Source organism: Podarcis pityusensis, assembly GCF_964106645.2.
Source record: "Podarcis pityusensis genome assembly, chromosome: 16".
Classification (NCBI taxonomy): domain Eukaryota; kingdom Metazoa; phylum Chordata; class Lepidosauria; order Squamata; family Lacertidae; genus Podarcis; species Podarcis pityusensis.
Window position 1 is genome coordinate 37,121,351 of NC_138041.1, and position 19,571 is coordinate 37,140,921.

At 46.8% G+C, this 19,571-nt stretch overlaps 1 protein-coding gene and 1 long non-coding RNA gene across 3 annotated transcripts in view; one reads left to right on the forward strand and one right to left on the reverse strand.

Annotated features, from left to right (window-relative positions):
- The window catches only part of TMEM132B (transmembrane protein 132B), a 354,214-nt gene that overhangs the window by 158,484 nt on the left and 176,159 nt on the right, over nucleotides 1–19,571 (reverse strand). The window lies entirely within an intron of this gene.
- LOC308465447 lies at nucleotides 1,714–12,981 on the forward strand. Its single transcript, XR_013980448.1, has 3 exons — nucleotides 1,714–2,070; nucleotides 6,927–6,990; nucleotides 12,889–12,981. It is a non-coding gene; the product is annotated as an uncharacterized lncRNA (long non-coding RNA).

Sequence of the window (19,571 nt, forward strand, 5' to 3'; positions counted from 1 at the left end):
CTGCACATTATTTCGTAATCTATATTTTATATCTATCCATATTGTCCATTCTGAAGGAAATCAGCTCTGAGTGCTCACTGGAAGGACAGATTCTGAAGCTGAGGCTCGCTCCAATACTTTGGCCACCTCATGAGAAGAGAAGACTCCCTGGAAAAGACCCTGATGTTGGAAAAGATGGAGGGCACAAGGAGAAGAGGAAGAGATGGTTGGACAGTGTTCTTGAAGCTACTAACATGAGTTTGACCAAACTGCGGGAGGCAGTGGAAGAAAAGAGTGCCTGGCGTGCTCTGGTCCATGGGGTCACGAAGAGTCGGACACGACTAAACAACAACATATTGTCCACGGTATTTGTTACATTACAAGTGAGATTAAAATCCTGTTAATGTTTTCATCTGCTTACCGTGGTTGAATGCACATTTTTCTCATTGATGGTGGAAGGGGCTGAGGTTGGGGGCTTGTCGCCTTTCCTGCTCTTCTAGATGTGGCAGCCTTTATGCCAAAACCCACAGTAGCCATTTTGTATTATGCCACACCCACATGGCAGCCATTTTCTGAAACACTTTCTCATCACCTCAAATACACCTGATCCAAAAAGGTTGGCCACCCCTGATCTAGAACTTCACCTCAGGCAGCAAAACGTCTTGGAATGACCAAGCTCCCTCAGAGTAGACTTCCACATATCACTTTTCACCGCCTGTGTTCTTTTTCGCTCCTTACTTCCCTCCCTCCCTCCCTCCCCATGGGCATTTAATTTACTCCAGCACAGCAGATGATTAGGTTATGCTTTATAGTGTGATGGCCATTGCAGAATGTCCACCACTGGGCTCTTTCGCAAGAGGCATTTAATTTTCCTGCCGTAAATCGCTGTAGATGAAAAGAAACGAAAGAGGGAGGGAGGGCGAATCTTTCTTCAGTGCTATTGTGAGCGGAGAAGTAAATATTGTCACTCTTTCGACATGGCTAATTAGTTACTTCCCAAATCATTTGACTGCTTGCGACACTTTAAATTGCTTTTTGGACCTCCTGCATCTATATATAATAGACACAATGGCTTGGAGCGCTGGAGCCACATTGGAAAATTGACAACGTTGCAACTTGATAAATCAGGCAACTGAAAGGGGGAAGAAAAAAGAGCAACCCTTAGTTTAGTTAATGGAAAAGTGTGGGGCGGCCAGCTCTTTTGGTACCAACCACCTTATTTATTCAAGTGGAAATATTTCAGCCAGGATGAACAATTCATTCTTCCCATCCCTCGCGGCTAATTTATTTAGTGCAGCGGTGGAGAACCTCCAGCCCACAGGTCTAATTTGACCTGCAATACCATTTCCCATAAGCAATGCCAATGCCAGTGCTCACAGTCCGCTGAGGGGCCCACGGCTGACCCCTGGAGCCTCCCAGCCCTGCTCTCCCTCCCTCCTTGCTGTTTCAGCCTGTTCACCTGCCCAGGCTGAGCAGGCAAGCAGTGACAATAGCAAGGAGGTAGATCATCACCCTCAACTTGCCTTATATGCTGGATTGTGGCCAGAGAGGGAGAAAGGAGGGGCACGTAAATGGACAGTGGGGATGGAAGTAGGGAGATGGCAGGTCCACTCAGGGATGGGACCCACAAAAGGCATCTTGCCCAGAAGTTGTCCAAAGTGTGGAGCCAGGACTAGTTGTTCCTTTCTGTGCCTTAGGCGGATGCCAAGGCCTGACTACACACACTCTCCTGGGTGAGCCCCAGTCTGTGACATTCCTTGCTTAAAACTCTGGAATATTTTAAAAGTAGCAAACAATGAGTTTGCACTCTTAGCCAGCCAGGCCAGTGTTGGAGGGAGGTGCAAGTAGCTGTTCCAATCCTGCCAGCCCTAATAATAAAGAAATGTTCCCTAGCCAGTACCTGCTACGCAAGAAATACAGACTTCTCCTTTGTCTCTGCACCCGGGTCCCTGTGCAAGACGGCTGTGCAAATCCATTACATTGATGGCACTGTGGATCACCGTAACAGCAGGAGTCAGGCCGGCCCCGTAATGAGAATAGGCTTCCATCGATTGGCCTGGGGCTCCCTCTTAGACAATGTCATTTCAGCAGGTGCGTCTTTTAAATCTTGTGGCTTTTCTAGCAACACTGTTCTGCCAGCAGCTAACCAGACCAAAACCTAGGACAGTTCTTATTTTATTTTTAAGACTGAAAGGTGATGAAATGTGGCAGTGCCAACACGGGGTGTGGGGATAGGCACCGCTGTGCCCTCTAGATATTGTCAAACTGCAGCACCCACAAACCTGTTAGCCATCCCGGCTGCCATAGTCCCACGATATCTAGAGTGTACCACATTGGCTAGCTCTGAGTTAAGGGTATTGCCTTAGGTCTGTGGAGACCCGGGTTCAAATTCAGAATGCTAGTGTCAATAGAGTACGATCTGATCCAGCAGGGCTCTTCTTCTTTACCCTCCCCATCCCATTATTTTATTCTGTTGGCCTCAGTGTTCTATTGTACAGTGGTACCTTAGTTTACATGGACACGGGTGGCGCTGTGGTCTAAACCACAGAGCCTAGGGCTTGCCAATCAGAAGGTCAGCAGTTCGAATCCCCGCGACGGGGTGAGCTCCTGTTGTTCAGTCCCTGCTCCTGCCCACCTAGCAGTTCGAAAGCACATCAAAGTGCAAGTTGATAAATAGGTACCACTCCGGCGGGAAGGTAAACTGCATTTCCGTTTGCTGCTCTGGCAGAAGCGGCTTAGTCATGCTGGCCACATGACCCGGAAGCTGTACGCCAGCTCCCTTGGCCTATAGAGCAAGATGAGCGCCGCAACCCCAGAGTCAGTCATGACTGGACCTAATGGTCAGGGATACCTTTACCTTTACCTTGGTTTACAAACTTAATCCATTCTGGAAGTCCGTTCTTAAACCAAAGTGTTCTTAAACCAAGGCGTGCTTTCCCATAGCAGCTCACAAACCAAAGTTCACAAACCAAAACACCTACTTCCGGGTTTGCAGCATTCTTCATCCAAGTTGTTCATAAACTAAGCTGTTCTTAAACCAAGGTACCACTGTACTAGCATAGAACATTATCGCAGAAATGTAGAGTTAGAAGGGCCCCCCCAAGGTCATCTAGTCCAACCCCTTGCACTGCAGGAATCTCAACTAGATCATCCCTGACAAATGGCCATCCAACCTCTGCTTAAAAACCTTCAGGGAAGGAAAGTCCTCCACCTTCCAAGGGAGTCTGTCAAACTGTCAAACAGCTCTTACTGTTGGAAAGTTCTTCCTGATGTTTAGCTGGAATCTCCCTTCTTGATGCATGTGTAATATCTGAAAGATTGCCCCCTTCTCTACAGATGCTCTCAGATGTTAAGCTCAGCAGAGGAGGCCTTCTTGGTAGTTCCTGCAGCCCTCAGAAATTCGGGGGGGGAGGGTTGGCCCAGGGGAGGGCATTCTCTGTGGCAGCTCCTAGATGATGGACTTCCCTTCCCACAGAGGAGTGTCCAACACAGTTTCCATCACAGACTGAAGATGCACATCTCTTTACCGTGGTCTTTGGCACCTGAGATATATGCTTTCAGGACCCAACCTGTTCTTGTGACTGAAATTTGTTTTAAACTGTTTTTAATACTGAATTTCAGATTGTTGTAACCCGCCCTGGGATCTGATGGCGAAGGACAAATAATGAACTGAAATAACAGTAACAATATCAATGATGGTGATGATGATCAATCTTCAATGGGCCCAATTCAGAAGACACCTGCAAGCACAAGGCAGCTTCTCCCCCTTCCCCACATCTCCCCAAAATCTGCTCTGGAGGGTAAGGAGAAGCCCCATCCCCAAAAAGCACACAAGGAAGGGAGAGGGGAAATTGTTTTGTCTGAAAGGCAAAATGTCTTGCACCTACAAAATAATTGAATTAGTGTGATGTTGTAATTCCACTCAATATCATCATGGTCAGCCTTTGGAATAGTAAGGACCATAAGCCCTGAGAACAAGGCAGGACATGAACCTCGTACCTACGGGACCGCCTCTCCTGGTATGCCCCACAGAGGAACCTACGGTCTGCAAATAAAAACATCCTGAAGGTCCCAGGCCTCAGAGAGGTTAGGCTGGCCTCAACTAGAGCCAGGGCTTTCTCGGCTGCGGCTCCAATCTGGTGGAACGCTCTGTCACAAGAGACTAGGGCCCTGCGGGACCTGACATCTTTCCACAAGGCCTGCAAGACAGAGTTGTTCCACCAGGCCTTTGGTCAGGGCCCAGCCTGACTCCCTCCTCTGGCAACCTGCACAGAACTTTGCTTAACGGTTGCCATTAATTTGATTTTAATTAATTTTTATAATGAAATGTTTTAGAATGTTGGATTATTTGGTTGTTTGATTATTTGATTGTTGTTAGCCGCCCTGAGCCTGGCTTTGGCTGGGGAGGGCGGGATATAAATAAAATTTATTATTATTATTATTATGGAACAAAAGAGTAAGGCTGTCCAACTTGACAGTCCAGAGGAGAAATGATGTTTCTGGCTGACCCTCAAGATAGCAAGAATGGGCAACCTCTGACCCTTTAGGAGTTGGCCTCCTTCTCCTGTCAGACCCAAGCCAAGCCAGCATGGCTGGTGGTCAGGAATGATGGTAGTTGTAGTCCAATGACATCTGGAAGTCCACAGAGCCTTCCGTCCTTGGCACAGAGCCAATATGGAGCAAATTAAGCCACTATTCCTGACCCTTAAAGGGCCTTGGCAATTATCAGCCACTGATATACACCAGCATTCCCGGAAAGCCAACCTTTTTTTTAACGAACAGAAATAAAAAGCTCTCATTAAGTAGAATCTGGCAGGGTTTTCAGCCAAGTACTGTAGAAGACCAGAGAGTTGAGTCAGCAGAGTGTCAACAAGGCAAGTAAAGGTGCCTTGCTCACCTACTGGAGTTCTTTGATAAAGGTTAACCAACCTGTAAGACTGAGGTGGAGCATACATTTTCATAACCCTTTTTAATATCATCACCATTTCCCACGGCAGAGCAAAGGGGCGACGACTGGGTCAGCAATGCAGCAATTTGAAAGGGTGGCAGTGGAAACGGCAATGAAAATGAAAGCTTCCTTTGCCTTCTTAACTTGACCTTCCAGTTTTCCCTGGAACAATTTGCCAGCTGGTAGTTAAGAGAAGTACAGTCATCATAGATGATCTCCCTCCTTATAAAATATCAGATAGTATATAGATATGAAGATTCACAGTATATGTGCTGGAATCCAGAACAACCTAGGAAGGTACCCTCCACCAGGTCAGATTTTCCTCCAAGATACATGCATGGCCGTCCACATGTGAAGGTTTCCACATTTCAAACATCTGGATAGCAGGGGCAAGATGGGAGGAGCTGAGCATCATTGGGGGCTGGTCCAATCACAACAGCCCCATGGCCATTTCATGAACACTTTGCCCCTTCTTGCAAGTAACTCGCAAAAGGAGCTTAAGAAGCACTGCTGTTGAGCAGGGATGGGAACCTGTGGCCCTCCAGATGTGGTTGAACTACCAGATGTGGTCCCTCTTCATTGGCTATTCTGACTGGGGCTGATGGGAGTTGGAGTCCAGTGACATTTGGGGGCCACAGGTTTCCCCATCTTTGCTGGAGAGTTACTGGGAGATCTAAAATTATCACCCAGGCAAGTGTTGGCAGGGACAATGTCATGGGCCAGGAGTAAGCTTCACCTGCTGAGCAGCAGCCTGAAAAAGCAGAAGGCGCAGAGACTCCACCTGCTGCTGACCAGCCTTCTTGCTCCTGATGAGAACCAGCTGGCTCCAGCTTTCTTAAGCAGGGTTTCCAGTCTCGGTCAGTTGCTGGAAACAACATTTGTCCTTCTTGACCAGACCTTGCTGCTTCTTGAACCCTTGGACCCTCAGCTTTCTTGACCCCTGATTTGTCTGACTGTGTGAACTGAGATACTCCTGACCTTGGGACTGGACTGGACCTTGTATACAGACTAGTTTTCAAATGTTTGTAAAAGATTCTGACTCAAAGGGAAGGTTTTCCCACACTCCGGATCTTTTGAAAAGCAGCAGCTCCCCAGCCCTGCAAATTTGTCCCCTCCTCCCTCTCCTGCAATGTGTCATCTTCATTTGCATCTGTCACATTATTCACTAGGACACACTTGTTTACCACCTAAGTGATGGAATCGAAGGAGTCGGTACAGCCAGGTGTGCTGAAAACAAAAATCAACATAATCAGGAGGCTTGTTAAATTGCTTTTAATTGTGTGTTTACACAGGCAATTCTCCAAAATTATTTGGGCCGGGAGGCTACAGATTCCATACTGTCAGATAACCCATATAAAAACCCTCATTCACCCAGAGATGGGGAATGGGTGAATATTTAACCACACTTTAAACCTAAATGTAATATTGCACTGGATAGCTTATTTAGGTAGGGAATGGATCCAGCTGGAAATTAAACATTTAGAACACCTCTAGAGGCATAACTCTTGCAGCACCTGGAAGACCTAACAGAATAAATTTGTGAGTCTGCAAGTTGCCACAAGACCCCTTGCTGTTGCAACATCTCAACTGTCTTGTTGGGCTGTGTACAGTCCCCTATCCCCCGAACTGACATGAGCCAACCCAAGGAACCTGTCCCAGCCCTGATCCAGCCCCAAAGCTACTGGGAGGCAGGGCTAATGTGTAATTAGGTTTTCCTCAACCTGACTCTGCCCCAGCCAGGATCCCCCATATAGGCTTGATTCAGCTCAGTTATTCAGGCTTTGCCCAAATCCAAGGCCCTGACCTCTGTCTCCACCTGCATGTCTTATTCCATGACTCGAGAGCAAGGGGAAGGTAGAGTTTTTCAGCCTGAAAGCCACATTCCCTCTGGGCACATGCCAGGGGTGGATGAGGCCAGGGGCACAGCAGTGAATGTAAATTTTACCTTTGTAAAAGGCTGGTTGCTACATACACTCTTCCCTGTCTTTCACCCAAACAGGCAAGGATCAGCACCGGAGGGCAGGGATGCATTCCAGTGGCATAATGGGTGTGAAACAAGACAGGTAAGGGATGTGGCCTGTGTAGAGGAGGTGTGGCTTGGGGGGGCAAGGGCCAGACAGAGAGTCCTGGAGGTCCACATTTGGCGCCCGGGCCTGAGGTTCCCCATTGCTGCATTATAGTTCAGGGTCATCCAGTCAGCAGAGAATTTCAGTACAAACTAATAATAATAATAATAATTTATTATTTATACCCCACCCATCTGGCTGAGTTTTCCCAGCCACTCTGGGTGGCTCCCAATCGAGTGTTAAAAACAATGCAGCATTAAATATTAAAAACTTCCCTAAACAGGGCTGCCTTCAGGTGTCTTTTAAAAATAGGATAGCTGTTTAATTCCTTGACATCTAATGGGAGGGCATTCCACAGGGCGGGCGCCACTACCGAGAAGGCCCTCTGCCTGGTTCCCTGTAACTTGGCTTCTCGCAATGAGGGAACCTCCAGAAGGCCCTCGTTCTGCTTCATGAAGGATTTGTAGGATTTGCTGCCACAAGATGCAGTGACAGCTGCTAGCTTAGAAGGGTTTAGAATGGTATTTGACAAAAGCTGCTTCTGGTTGCTAGTCCTCATGGCTACAGATAATCTCCAGGCTCACTCAGCAGTAGCTTCTGGGAGCAACATCAGACGTTGGCAATTACCTTCCTGCACTGCTTGTGGGCTTCACAGAGACATCTGCCTGACCATCATTGGGATATACCCTTCTCTCCCCCTTCCTCTTCTGTTCTGGAAGTCTCCCTCTCTGTGTGCCTGCCCTCAACCTGTTATGCTGCAGTCCTATACAGAAGTAAGCTCCATTGGGTTCAATGGGCTTTGCTCCCAGGTAGGCAAGTATAGCTGCCTTCTCTAACATGGTGCCTTCAAGATGCTTTGGACTAACCGCTCCCATCAACCCCAGCCAGCATGGCCTCTGGTCAGGAATGATGGGAGTTGCAGTCCCACATCTAGAGGGCGACAGGTTGGGAGAAGGCTGGAGTATACAATTGCAGCATTAATCACTTTCCCCTTACCTACCCATGGCCATCTGAAGGCCTTTGATCAAAAAAGAATTGCTAATAAGAAATTTCATTTAATGGTCATCAGCCAAGAGCCAGCAGAGGTCTTGGGTCAGCATGAGACTCATTATGAGCAGAGTGAGATTCTGTATCCTGTGTGGAATGAGTTATTGATTTTATCCAACCCATAAAGGGCATCTCATTCAGGAATACATATCATCACGCCTGGCATCCTATAGCCGAAAACCACAACCAGGCTTTGCATTGCTGAATCCTTGTTCTCCACCCAACCCCCAGCTTCTAGATATAATTTGCTAAAATCTTAAAACTTGTCCCAGCACACATTTTGTCACACTTGAATGGCATAAATATGAAATGATGGTGCAGGAACAGTAGTCAGCCTGGTCATATGTGTCCAAGAAATGCTGTTTCCAATGGCCAAGAATGGAGCTTTCCCAAGGAGATATTCCCACACATCCTGGAAAACTACTGACATCATCCAGCCTCACTTTGGGTCTGTTACTGGTGACTATGGCTGATTTTAAAGAGATGCACCCAGAGGTCCACAAAACTCTTAACTGCAATTCTAATGGGTCAGTCATAATCGGCAAGGGAATCCATGGGTTGTGAGTTCAATGTTAGTCCTTCTCAGTGTAGACCCACTGAAATTTATGGAGATGACCAGCTTAGCTCTATCCATTTCAGTGGGTCTACTCTGAGCATAACTAGTTGGACAAAAAAGACCCACATGTCTTGACCTCTAGGCAGAGCTAGAGGCAAAAGCTGGCAGAGCAATGAATGTAACTTTGACCTTTGTATAGCAATCTAAGTTTTAGTGCACACATGCACCCCTCCAGGGAAATGAGAGGTGTGACTAGGGTGCAAGGACCTATTCCAGATAGGCAAAATTAACTGAAAGGGGGTGTAAATTGGGGTGGGTGAAGGGTGTGGCCGAGGAAAGGGATGCAGTCTGAGGAAAGTCCCAAGGGCCAAACAGAGAGGGCCAGAGGGCCACGTGTGAGCCCTGGGCTGGTGGTTCCCTGTGCCTTCTTTAAGAATTCATGCTTCACCTCTGGAAGGGTAAGATAGTCTCCAACTTCGTTGGGGCAAGCTGGGTACATGTAGCTATCCAGGGTGCTGAGCTGTGCTTTGTGGCTTCATGCTGAAGACAGATCACAAGAGGCTTGATGTTCTGGTTTTCACAACGCAGCATGCTGCTTTGCACACACACACTCTCTTGCTCTCTCTCGCACACACACACACTGCTTGGGCTACTTTAAAGTGTGGTTGCAGAGCTTTCCAAATTGTGTGTTGCGACACATTCATGTGTCGGCTGCAGTGTGTAGGTGTGTCGCGTGAACACTCCCCATGCTCTTCCCGGGGTTGGAAAGGGGTTAGTTTGATCTCTGGCTTGCTAGTAAAATAGAATTACTGTGTCGCGGAATTATGCATGTCTAAAAAGTGTGTCCCCAACGTGAAAAGTTTGGAACGTTCTGAGTGGCTGAGAGGAGAAACCACATACATTGCCCTGAGCTCCTAGGACCAAAGTGTGGGATAAGAGCATCGTAGAATCGTAGCGTTGGAAGGGACCCCAAGAGTCATCTAGTCCACCCCCTGCAATGCAGGAATCGTAAATAATAAAATCTTGTAAAACAAGGATGGGGAGCCTATGGCCCTCTGAGCAAGAACCCTGCTAGATTAGGTCAGTAGCCAATCTAGTTACCGTATTTTTCGCTCCATAAGACATGCTTTTTTCCTCCTAAAAAGTAAGGGGAAATGTCTGTGCGTCTTATGGAGTGAATGTGTGGTCGATCGCTGGCTCCCTTTCTGGCCCCGCCCCCTTGCCCAGCCTCCATTGTTCAATGTTCTGCAGACGGAGGCTGATTGTTTCCCCAGCGACATGTGACTGGCTGATTAGATTATCTTTCTGGAAACTGTAGAAACAGCTCCCTTTCCTTTCCTAAAGAAGCTACAGAACTGTGAGTTGAACCACAAAAAACAGGATTTTTTCCCTTTGCAAAGTAAGCTCAACAACTTTGAGCTGATCCTCAAAAAAGGGGGCTTTTCCCCTTTCCTAAAGAAGCTGCAGAACTGTGAGCTGATCCCCCAAAAAATGGGGCTTTCCCCCTTTCCTCCTCTAAAAACTAGGTGTGTCTTATGGAGCGAAAAATACGGTAAGTATCCTGTGCTCACAGAATCCAACCAAATGCCTACAGAAGCACCCAAGCAGGACCTGAGCTTCACAACCCCATTCCCCTTCTGTGGCCTCCAGCAACTGCCATTTAGAACTGCACTGCCTCCAACAAAGGAAGCAGACCATAGCCTTCAGGGTGAGCCTCCATAAACGTGCCTAATCCTCTTTTACAACCATGCAAATTGGTGGCCGTTACTGCCTTTTTTGGGTGCTAATTTCATACCTCAACTAAGCGTTGTGTGAAGAAGTCCCTTCCTTTGTCTGTCCCGAATCTCCCAATATTCAGCATCATTGGATGTCTCTGATCTCTAACGTTGTGAGGGAGACAAACTTTTCTCCATACTACATATACTGGCCATTGCCCTAGGGGTGACTGGAATCCAGCAATGTCTGTAGAAGGGCCACAGATTCTCCACCTGTGCTCTAAACCATGAAACCCCTCAAATTTCCCATGGCTCAGAGAAAGCCACAAACCAGTTGATTAAATTGGTCTGTGATATTTATGCTCTCATCCCCCCCCCCATACTGCTTGCACCTTAACTTCATTCAGAACAGGAAATCTCCTATTTGAATAATTTATATCCCTGAGGAAGAAGGGGGGGGGGATTTGAAATTTTATTCTAGCTGTGGCTACCAGGTTCACTGAGGGGTGAAGTAAAAGCAGTGCACACACACACAACATTTATTGTACTGGAAGCCTCTACTGTTCACATTGGCTTGGCTCCCAGTTCTGAGTGATTAGAATAAACCATAGAAATATTAATTAACGGTGCCAGGATTGCAGGACTAATAGTGTTTGTGTTAATGGGGTGTTAACAAATTGAAAGCTGTGGCATCACGCTCAGCTCGGGAGAAGCAGCCTCTCCACAGTACCTTGGATTGATGGAGGAAATCAAACATATGCTTTTACAGGGCGGGGAGAATAGGGCTGTTTTGGAAGAGGGCTAAAGCAAGCCAAACAAAACTGCAAAGAAGCAACTTCCTGGCTCTCAAAGTATACAAAGGGCCTGCAGTTGCTCTTTCAAGAGCTTCCCTGTCAAAACATTTGCCTGCTATTTCCATTTTGTGAGGATTCAGATGAAACTATTCACCATTTGAGGGTAAGTTTTGCATCAGCCCTGCCAACCTAGCAGTTCAAAAGAACGCAGTGCATGTAGATAAATAGGTACCTCTCTGGCGGGAAGGCAAACAGCATTTCCGTGTGCTGCTCTGGTTCACCAGAAGCAGCTTAGTCATGCTGGCCACAGGACCCGGCAGCTGTATGCTGGCTCCCTCGAACAATAAAGCAAGATGAGCGCTGCAACCCCAGAGTCGGTCACGACTGGACCTAATGGTCAGGGGTCCCTTTACCTTTACCGTTTGCATCAGCACTGGAGAAAGAAAACCTTCCCTTTCTCTGCAATTGTTTTGGCACTGCTTGCAAAAATCACCAGTTTGTCCACATTGACCTCTTTCTCTCTAGATTACTTCTTTATTCAGCCTTCATCCTGACTTGCTCACATGGTGGTTATAGACTGTGAGCCCCTCCAGATGGGTGGTTTTTTGGGGGGGATATTCTGTAACATGTCATTGATGCAATATTAGCACATTACTGATGCATTTATACTGAACCATTTGCAAAACAAGCTAAGCAAATCCATATTCTGACCATCGCTACTTGGAACAGCCTAGTATGCCTTTGCAGCTGGAATCTTACTGTGGGGAGAGATGCACTTGACCGGTGGGGGATGTTATAGAACACTGAGTCCTGGTTCCTGTAATTCTTAGAATTCGACTCAGCAGTTTTGGTCTACCATACCAGAGTCAGGAGCAGTTCAGACCAAGGACACAAGGTCTCTCTCTACACAAGGTAGGCATGGTCAGGCAGCCATGAAAAGATTTTGCTAAGCCTTACTCCAAGTCACAAGTGGAGAACCAGTGCCCCTCCAGATGTTGCTGGACTCCAGCTCCAATCAGAATTGGCCAGGATGACAAATTGTTCAGGGATCATAGGAGAGCTGCAATCTAGCAGTATCTGGAGGTCTGTTTTCGCATTGCTGTTATAAATACTTGTTGACACTAGAGTAAAAGGTAAAGGGACCCCCTGACCATTAGGCCCAGTTGTGGCCGACTCTGGGGTTGCTGTGCTCATCTCGCTTTATTGGCCGAGGGAGCCGGCATACAGCTTCTGGGTCATGTGGCCAGCATGACTAAGCCACTTCTGACGAACCAGAGCAGCACACGGAAATGGCGTTTACCTTCCCGCCGGAGTGGTACCTATTTATCTACTTGCACTTTGACGTGCTTTTGAACTGCTAGGTTGGCAGGAGCAGGGACCGAGCAACGGGAGCTCACCCCGTCACGGGGATTCGAACCGCTGACCTTCTGATTAGCAAGTCCTAGGCTCTGTGGTTTAACCCACAGCGCCACCCGCGTCCCTCCATACTCTGCACCTTCAACTACATGAATAATCCTGCAGTTCCTCATTGAAAGAGTCTGATCCTTCAGCCTCGGGGCAGAGTCAGTGGCTAACCTTCTCCAGATGGCAGCCTGCAGAATCTTCTTCCTGTGACCAGATCCCATGCCGGCTTCAGGATCCCTAAGGCACTGAGCAGCAACCTTAGAGACCACCCCCTCCCTCTTGTCCTGGAATCCCTTTCCATGGAGTCTAAGGGTCCAACGCATGGCACCGGCTTAGCTTTCTGCTTCCTGTTTGTCCCTCCATTCTGATGGTACTCCAGAAGAGATGCCCACATCCTGGCCTCAGCTACCTGCCCATTCCGCCAAGGTCGGAAACAGCCTGAAGCCCTGGAACCTGAGCTGGTGCAATTAAGATTTGCTGAGCCCTGCAAGTCGAAGCAGGTAGTTGAGAAGAGAGAAAGTGCACACGGGAGAAGGCGAGAAACTGACTGAATACAGGCAGCAGCATGAGCAGCAGAAAAAGAGCCGTTTTCTTTCATTTGGTCCAAAAGATATGTGGAGAAAGTGGCTCATGCTGACATTGAGAAATGAAAGACGTGCGCTAAAAATACACTTGCGGTGCCGTCGCTTTCTTGCAAGGAGAGCCAATTGGATCCTTCTTTCAATGCAGGCTATTTTTTATTTTCTTTATTCATCTTTTCCTTTCTTTTCTTAACCGGAAGCCTCCAAGGGTGTGACTACACTTAAAAACAATTAGCGGACAAAGGAAATGGAAATGCACAAAGTGGCTCCTCTATGGCAAAAAATTAAAGACGGAGTGAGGGACCAGTGGCCCTCAATATATTCTTGGTCTCCAACTCCCATCAGTCCTGGACAGACTGTCAGGAATAGAGAGTGGAGTTTGTGTTTTTATTATGCACTGGAATAATAAAGTACAAGATAATGCTGAAATATATACTTTATTAGGAACTTTGTAGTGATTTAAAAAAGCATGGTGATGAGTCTTGATTCCCAGTCATAATATATTTATTTACTCTTTGGTGAAGTTGGTTGTTTAGAATTTCTTTTCCTATTAAGTAACAGATAGCATTATAAAGATGATATCTTGTTTTCTAAGTGTGTTCATATATCTATGGTTATCTATCAAGTTACAGTACAGTGGTACCTCGGGTTAAGTACTTACGGTAATTCGTTCCGGAGGTCCGTACTTAACCTGAAACTGTTCTTAACCTGAAGCATCACTTTAGCTAATGGGGCCTCCTGCTGCTGCCGCGCCGCCGGAGCACGATTTCTGTTCTCATCCTGAAGCAAAGTTCTTAACCTGAAGCAATATTTCTGGGTTAGCAGAGTCTGTAACCTGAAGCGTATGTAACCCGAGGTACCACTGCATATTTCTGCTTGAGAGTTATGTACTCACGTCTATGTTAATAAAATAGCATTTTTAAAAATAAATTGGAGGTTTCAATATTTAGTAAATAATCCTAAGGCAAGAAATTCCTGTACAAATGATAACTGAGTCTGCTCAGTGGCTACAAAAGGAAGACTGGGTTATTTGGGGGGGTGTCAAATGGGGTACTTGGAACCCTGAACACTGTAACTCTTTGATGCAGCTCACATTTCTTCCTTCAGACTGTCCCAGGGTGATTATGCCTGTCTCTGGGAGTTTTTGCGAGTGTCCAAAGGCACTGTGTTCTGTTTCCATTGAGAAGTTAAACAGAGGAAAGAAATAGCACTGTTAAGTTGCTTGGGCAAGGGGGAGAATGTCTCTAACGCAGACGACCCAAGCCCCACCAGAATCTAATCAACCACTCTCAGCAGGAAGAAAGAAGTACCACTTAAATGATATGACAGGCTGACGTATAATCATGGCTGAAGGAGAATTACAGTTCAGTGCTGCCACATAAGGCTGGTTCATCGCTGCTGGAGTTTCCAGCAGAAGGGGGGGAAAGAAGAATAACCACGTAACCAAAACACAAGAGTCAAATGATTTAAGTAGCTAAACCAGGGGTCAGCAAACTTTTTCAGCAGGCAGGCGGTTCACTGTCCCTCAGACCTTGTGGGGGGCCAGACTATATAGAATCATAGAATCATAGAGTTGGAAGAGACCACAAGGGCCATCGAGTCCAACCCCCTGCCAAGCAGGAAACACCATCAGAGCACTCCTGACATATGGTTGTCAAGCCTCTGCTTAAAGACCTCCAAAGAAGGAGACTCCACCACACTCCTTGGCAGCAAATTCCACTGTCGAACAGCTCTTACTGTCAGGAAGTTCTTCCTAATGTTTAGGTGGAATCTTCTTTCTTGTAGTTTGGATCCATTGCTCCGTGTCCGCTTCTCTGGAGCAGCAGAAAACAACCTTTCTCCCTCCTCTATGTGACATCCTTTTATGGGGGGGGGGATGAACGATTTTCGCCCGCGTGCAAAGAGGCCTGAAGATGCTTCACTTTAGCTGTCCCAGTTGTCGTCCCAATAGCTACAGTTGGGCTTCTCCAGCCATCCAGGAGCCATGGCGGGGTAGGAGGCTGCGTTGGCCAGTGAAGACAGAAGGAGCAGCCCTGGCAGAGGAGCCGCAGACGGAGGTAAGTGAACTGGGGCGTCGCCAGAGCTTTTACCCACCACCTGCTGCTGCTGCTGCTTCCTGAGAGGCACCACAGAGAAGAAGACAGAGCCGCCCGCCAACCCGCAAGCTGCGTCCACAGCAACCGCAACGACCAGCCTGAACGCCATGGGAGGAACGAAGGAGGGAGGCGACGCAAAGAAAGCACACGAGAAAGCAGCGCAGAAAAGGGGCACGGAGAAGGAAGGAAGGGCAGACTGAGGGAGAGAGAGGAGGCGCAGGAGGAAAACACAGCAGCAGCTGGCAGCCGGCGTCACATGCCCCCTTCACAGTGCTGCCCTGCTGAAGCGGGCAGGCAGGTGAGCCGACTCCCACCGTCGACGGCACCCAGCATGGGACAAGATTGCTCCGTCCCTGAGCAGAAAAGCGCCGCCGTGTGAGGGAGAGGGAAAGAACGCACGCTCTGGTGATCCATGCGCTGGCAATCCACATAGCGATTCCCAGACTGTCCACAGGCCGGATCTAGAAGGCATTTGGGCCTGATCCGGCCTGCGGACCTTAGTTTGCCGACCCATGAGTTAAACCTTTGGTGGGTGTGTATGGGCTGTGCAATGGGTTCAGCCAAGGCCCAAGCCATATGGGGCCTATTCAGAGGCATCAGTCAACTCGGGTTGAGACTCCAATTGCTACTGGTTAGGTTTGATGGTGCAGAGTGATCTGGACTGTCAAGGAGATGGGCATCAGGCAGGATAACCTATGAAAAGGCCAAGGCCTCCCTAACCAGTGGCTGCATTTTCCCAGGAGCAGGTAGGAGCCCAACACTGCCTGACTCTCTTTCCTGCAGAGAGGCCACTTTCAAAGGAGCACCCTGCAGAATTGAACCCCCTGCTGTCAGTTGGTGGGCAGGGCTAAGGGACGCAGTGCCTGATTAAACATTGGCCACTACACCAGAGCTAAATTTAAGGCTGGATCTGAGGCACTGTGGTGGGTTCCCAAGCTGGCCCAGGGTGGATCAGCCTGGCTGAGCTATTAGGCTGGAATCATGAGGCAGATTGGGGATAGATAGAGAGGTAGATGATGGACCTTTAATTCTATACACGTAGATTTAGATTAAACTGCAATAATTTACTATGGTGGTTTTTATTTTAATTTATTACCTGCCATTCATTGTAAGGTCCCAGGGTGGCTTACAACAATTTAAAAAAAAAAAAAAACAGCTTAAGACAAATTGCAATTGCAAGAATGGGGTGTCTTCTAAAATATATATCTCTTTGGTGTCAAATGCCAGGTGTGAGCAGGTGCATCTTCAACATACAATGGAAGCAACATAAGGAAGATGCCCCATGACTCAAAGATTCCACGACTCAAAGAAATATTTAGAATAAAAATAAATATTTTAAACCTCTTATAAGAACTGTATAAATAGAATATAAAATTAATATTAATCATTTATTATCTCAGCAGCAAAAAAACCAATTGAGCTTTTTTTTTTTTTTTTTTTTTGCTTCATATAACTGACAAAGGGGAAGCGTGTCTTTTCAAACTGCTCTTTTCCATCTCTTAATTTCGCTAACTCTGTATGTTCAGTCTCCACAACAAACTACACACTGTGCCGAACTGTTCTCTTTCAGTTGCCCCTCTTTTTTGGCAGGAATAGAAGGAAATGATTTCTTTTTAATAAAACAAAACGAAAACGAAAACTAATCTGAAACAATTTAGAACCCTGGAATCAACCAGAAACATATCCCGCAATTTCAGCTCCTGTTAACCTGCTCCTCCTGCAGCTTCTCTGAGACAAGTGCATGTGTGCACCTGACCTCAGGGCAGCAAAACAACGCAAAAGAGTAATTAAGAATGAAAACTGCTGGTAATTGTGCACCAGCCACACAGAGCAGGAACATGCAAACATAAAAACATGTAGTGTTGTTTACAAGGGCTCCCAATGACAACGATCTACATCACTCACGCAAGGCTTCACAATCAAGCTGTGATCAGGAGGAGGCTTTATTTCCCCCCAGGCCTTTCATTTACCTCCAGAAAAGAGGCATTGCAAAACAGAGCCCCTGCCTCCCTGGGGAACAACTACCAGGGCCAGAGACACCCTGGCCTTGATCTAGCCCAGGTTTGTCATGAGTAAGCCGTAATGAAAAACCATGGAACAGTTACAGATACGGCTGGCCGAACTCCCATGACTTTCAATGGCGTCTTTGATCAAAACTAAACCTGATAAATGTGCTCAGAGTCTGCACCTTGAAACACGGCTCACTCCCTAACTGTACACATGGGACCATCAGCATAATGTGGCATTGCATCTTCATTTCCCTGCAGGAGTGTTCCTGTCCAGGGTTATAGCCGGCCAGCTGCCCATACCCTCCTCCGGGATACTGTTACTGGTAAGGAGTTCATGTGAAGCATTCCACTCTCCTGGCTCTCAGTTTTCTTTCTTTTTTTTATCTGTCAATCTACAGTCTGTAACTACTGAAAATGCTCAGTCTCTATTGACATATTGAAGTAGATATCCTTACTCCCTTACACTTTTAAGCAATTGCACCTCTGCAAACCCCAGGAGTCTCCCAAGCCTGCTGACACCGTCCTCTTCTTTCTCAGAGGGCAAGTTTTGATTTCATTGCCATTGGCACCCACTGCCTGAATTTGATATTAGACGGAACGGGCTTCCCATATATCAATTCTGAATATAACACTTAATCAAAATATATATATACAAAAATATAAGTTTTTTGTAACAAAGCCATAAAAACAATATATAAAATTCAGTTTGCAAATATATAAAAATCATTAAACATATCAAAACACCACAAGCACACAATGTTTTCAGAATACATAGGAAAGTTTATGGCGTGGAAGATACTTACAGGCATAATACGATGTTTTTTTTTAACCTGACTTAAGAGGGATTGAAGTCCATGTGCAGGAAATAATACAGTCAAAATTCTAACTATATCATCGGGATGACCAACAAAACAGAACCGAGAAAGAAATTGTGCAGTTTATGAAAATTGTGCAAATTTGCTCAATTTGCATAATTTATACAGGTTGCAAAATTCAGCTCCTCTTGGCCCAGAATTTGGACTCCCTTGGTGCCAAGTGAACAACTGTGATTCTCTTAAAAATGCAGGATATAAATGGCCAGTGTCTCCATGTTCTCCTAATAGCCAAAGCTTAAGGGTGACACACAAACAATCAGCTAATATGCAGACCTTTAAAAACCTCCAATGTTTTACAACTATTATCTCCTACTCAAAACCTTTTACCTGCTCTGGACAGCAACAGGTTTTTATTTATTTTTTTAAAGAGAGGGATTGCAGGGAAGAGTGCACCATCTCTGTCACCCTTCATGGGGCAGTGGGGGACTCCTGAACTCCTGGAGGCTCCCCACACAATGCAGAGAACCTTGAAGGAATGCCTTCCCCACCAGTACCAACCAGCCCATGTTGCATGCATCCAACCCACCAGATGTTCCCAGTGAATACAGCCAGGGTGGGTACTACACAAAGAAGAGCCTTCTCAGTGGTGGCATCCCACCACCAAAACTGCCTTCCTGTTTAGATCAGACTGCCCTTCACAGTACTTTCATCCAGGTGACACCATCAGACTTGACCCCTTTCTTCCAACAGGCCTTTGAAACATAGCAGGAAAGGCACCATATGTATTATTATTATTATTATTATTATTATTATTACCCAACCCATCTGACTGAGTTTCCCCAGCCACTCTGGGTGGCTCCCAATTGAGTGTTAAAAACAATGCAGCATTAAATATTAAAAACTTCCCTAAACAGGGCTGCCTTCAGATGTCTTTTAAAAATAGGATAGCTGCTTATTTCCTTGACGTCTGATGGGAGGGTATTCCACAGGGTGGGCGCCACTACCGAGAAGGCCCTCTGTCTGGTTCCCTGTAACCTCACTTCTCGCAATGAGGGCCCCTCGGCGCTGGATCTCAGTGTCCCGGCTGAATGATGGGGGTGGAGACGCTCCTTCAGATATACAGGACCGAGTCCATTTAGGGCTTTAAAGGTCAGCACCAACACTTTGAATTGTGCTCGGAAACGTACTGGGAGCCAGTGTAGGTCTTTCAAGACGGGTGTTATATGGTCTTGGCGGCCACTCCCAGTCACCAGTCTAGCTGCCGCATTCTGAATTAATTTCCGGGTCACCTTCAAAGGTAGCCCCTTTGTGCCACACACACACACACACACACACACACACACACACAAAAATCCAAGTTGGTATCCACATTGGATTCAAATTTATTTTTTAAATATGTTGCTGCTGCTGTAGGTTTGAATTGTGTGTGAGTGCAAAGCCCCCCAAAACGGGACAGGGACAGTTGAGGGGTATGGAATTGGGGAGGGGGTCCTCCAAACAAATCTCAGCACCCTTAACAAACTACAACTCCCAGGATTCTTTGGGGAAAGCCGTGTCTGTT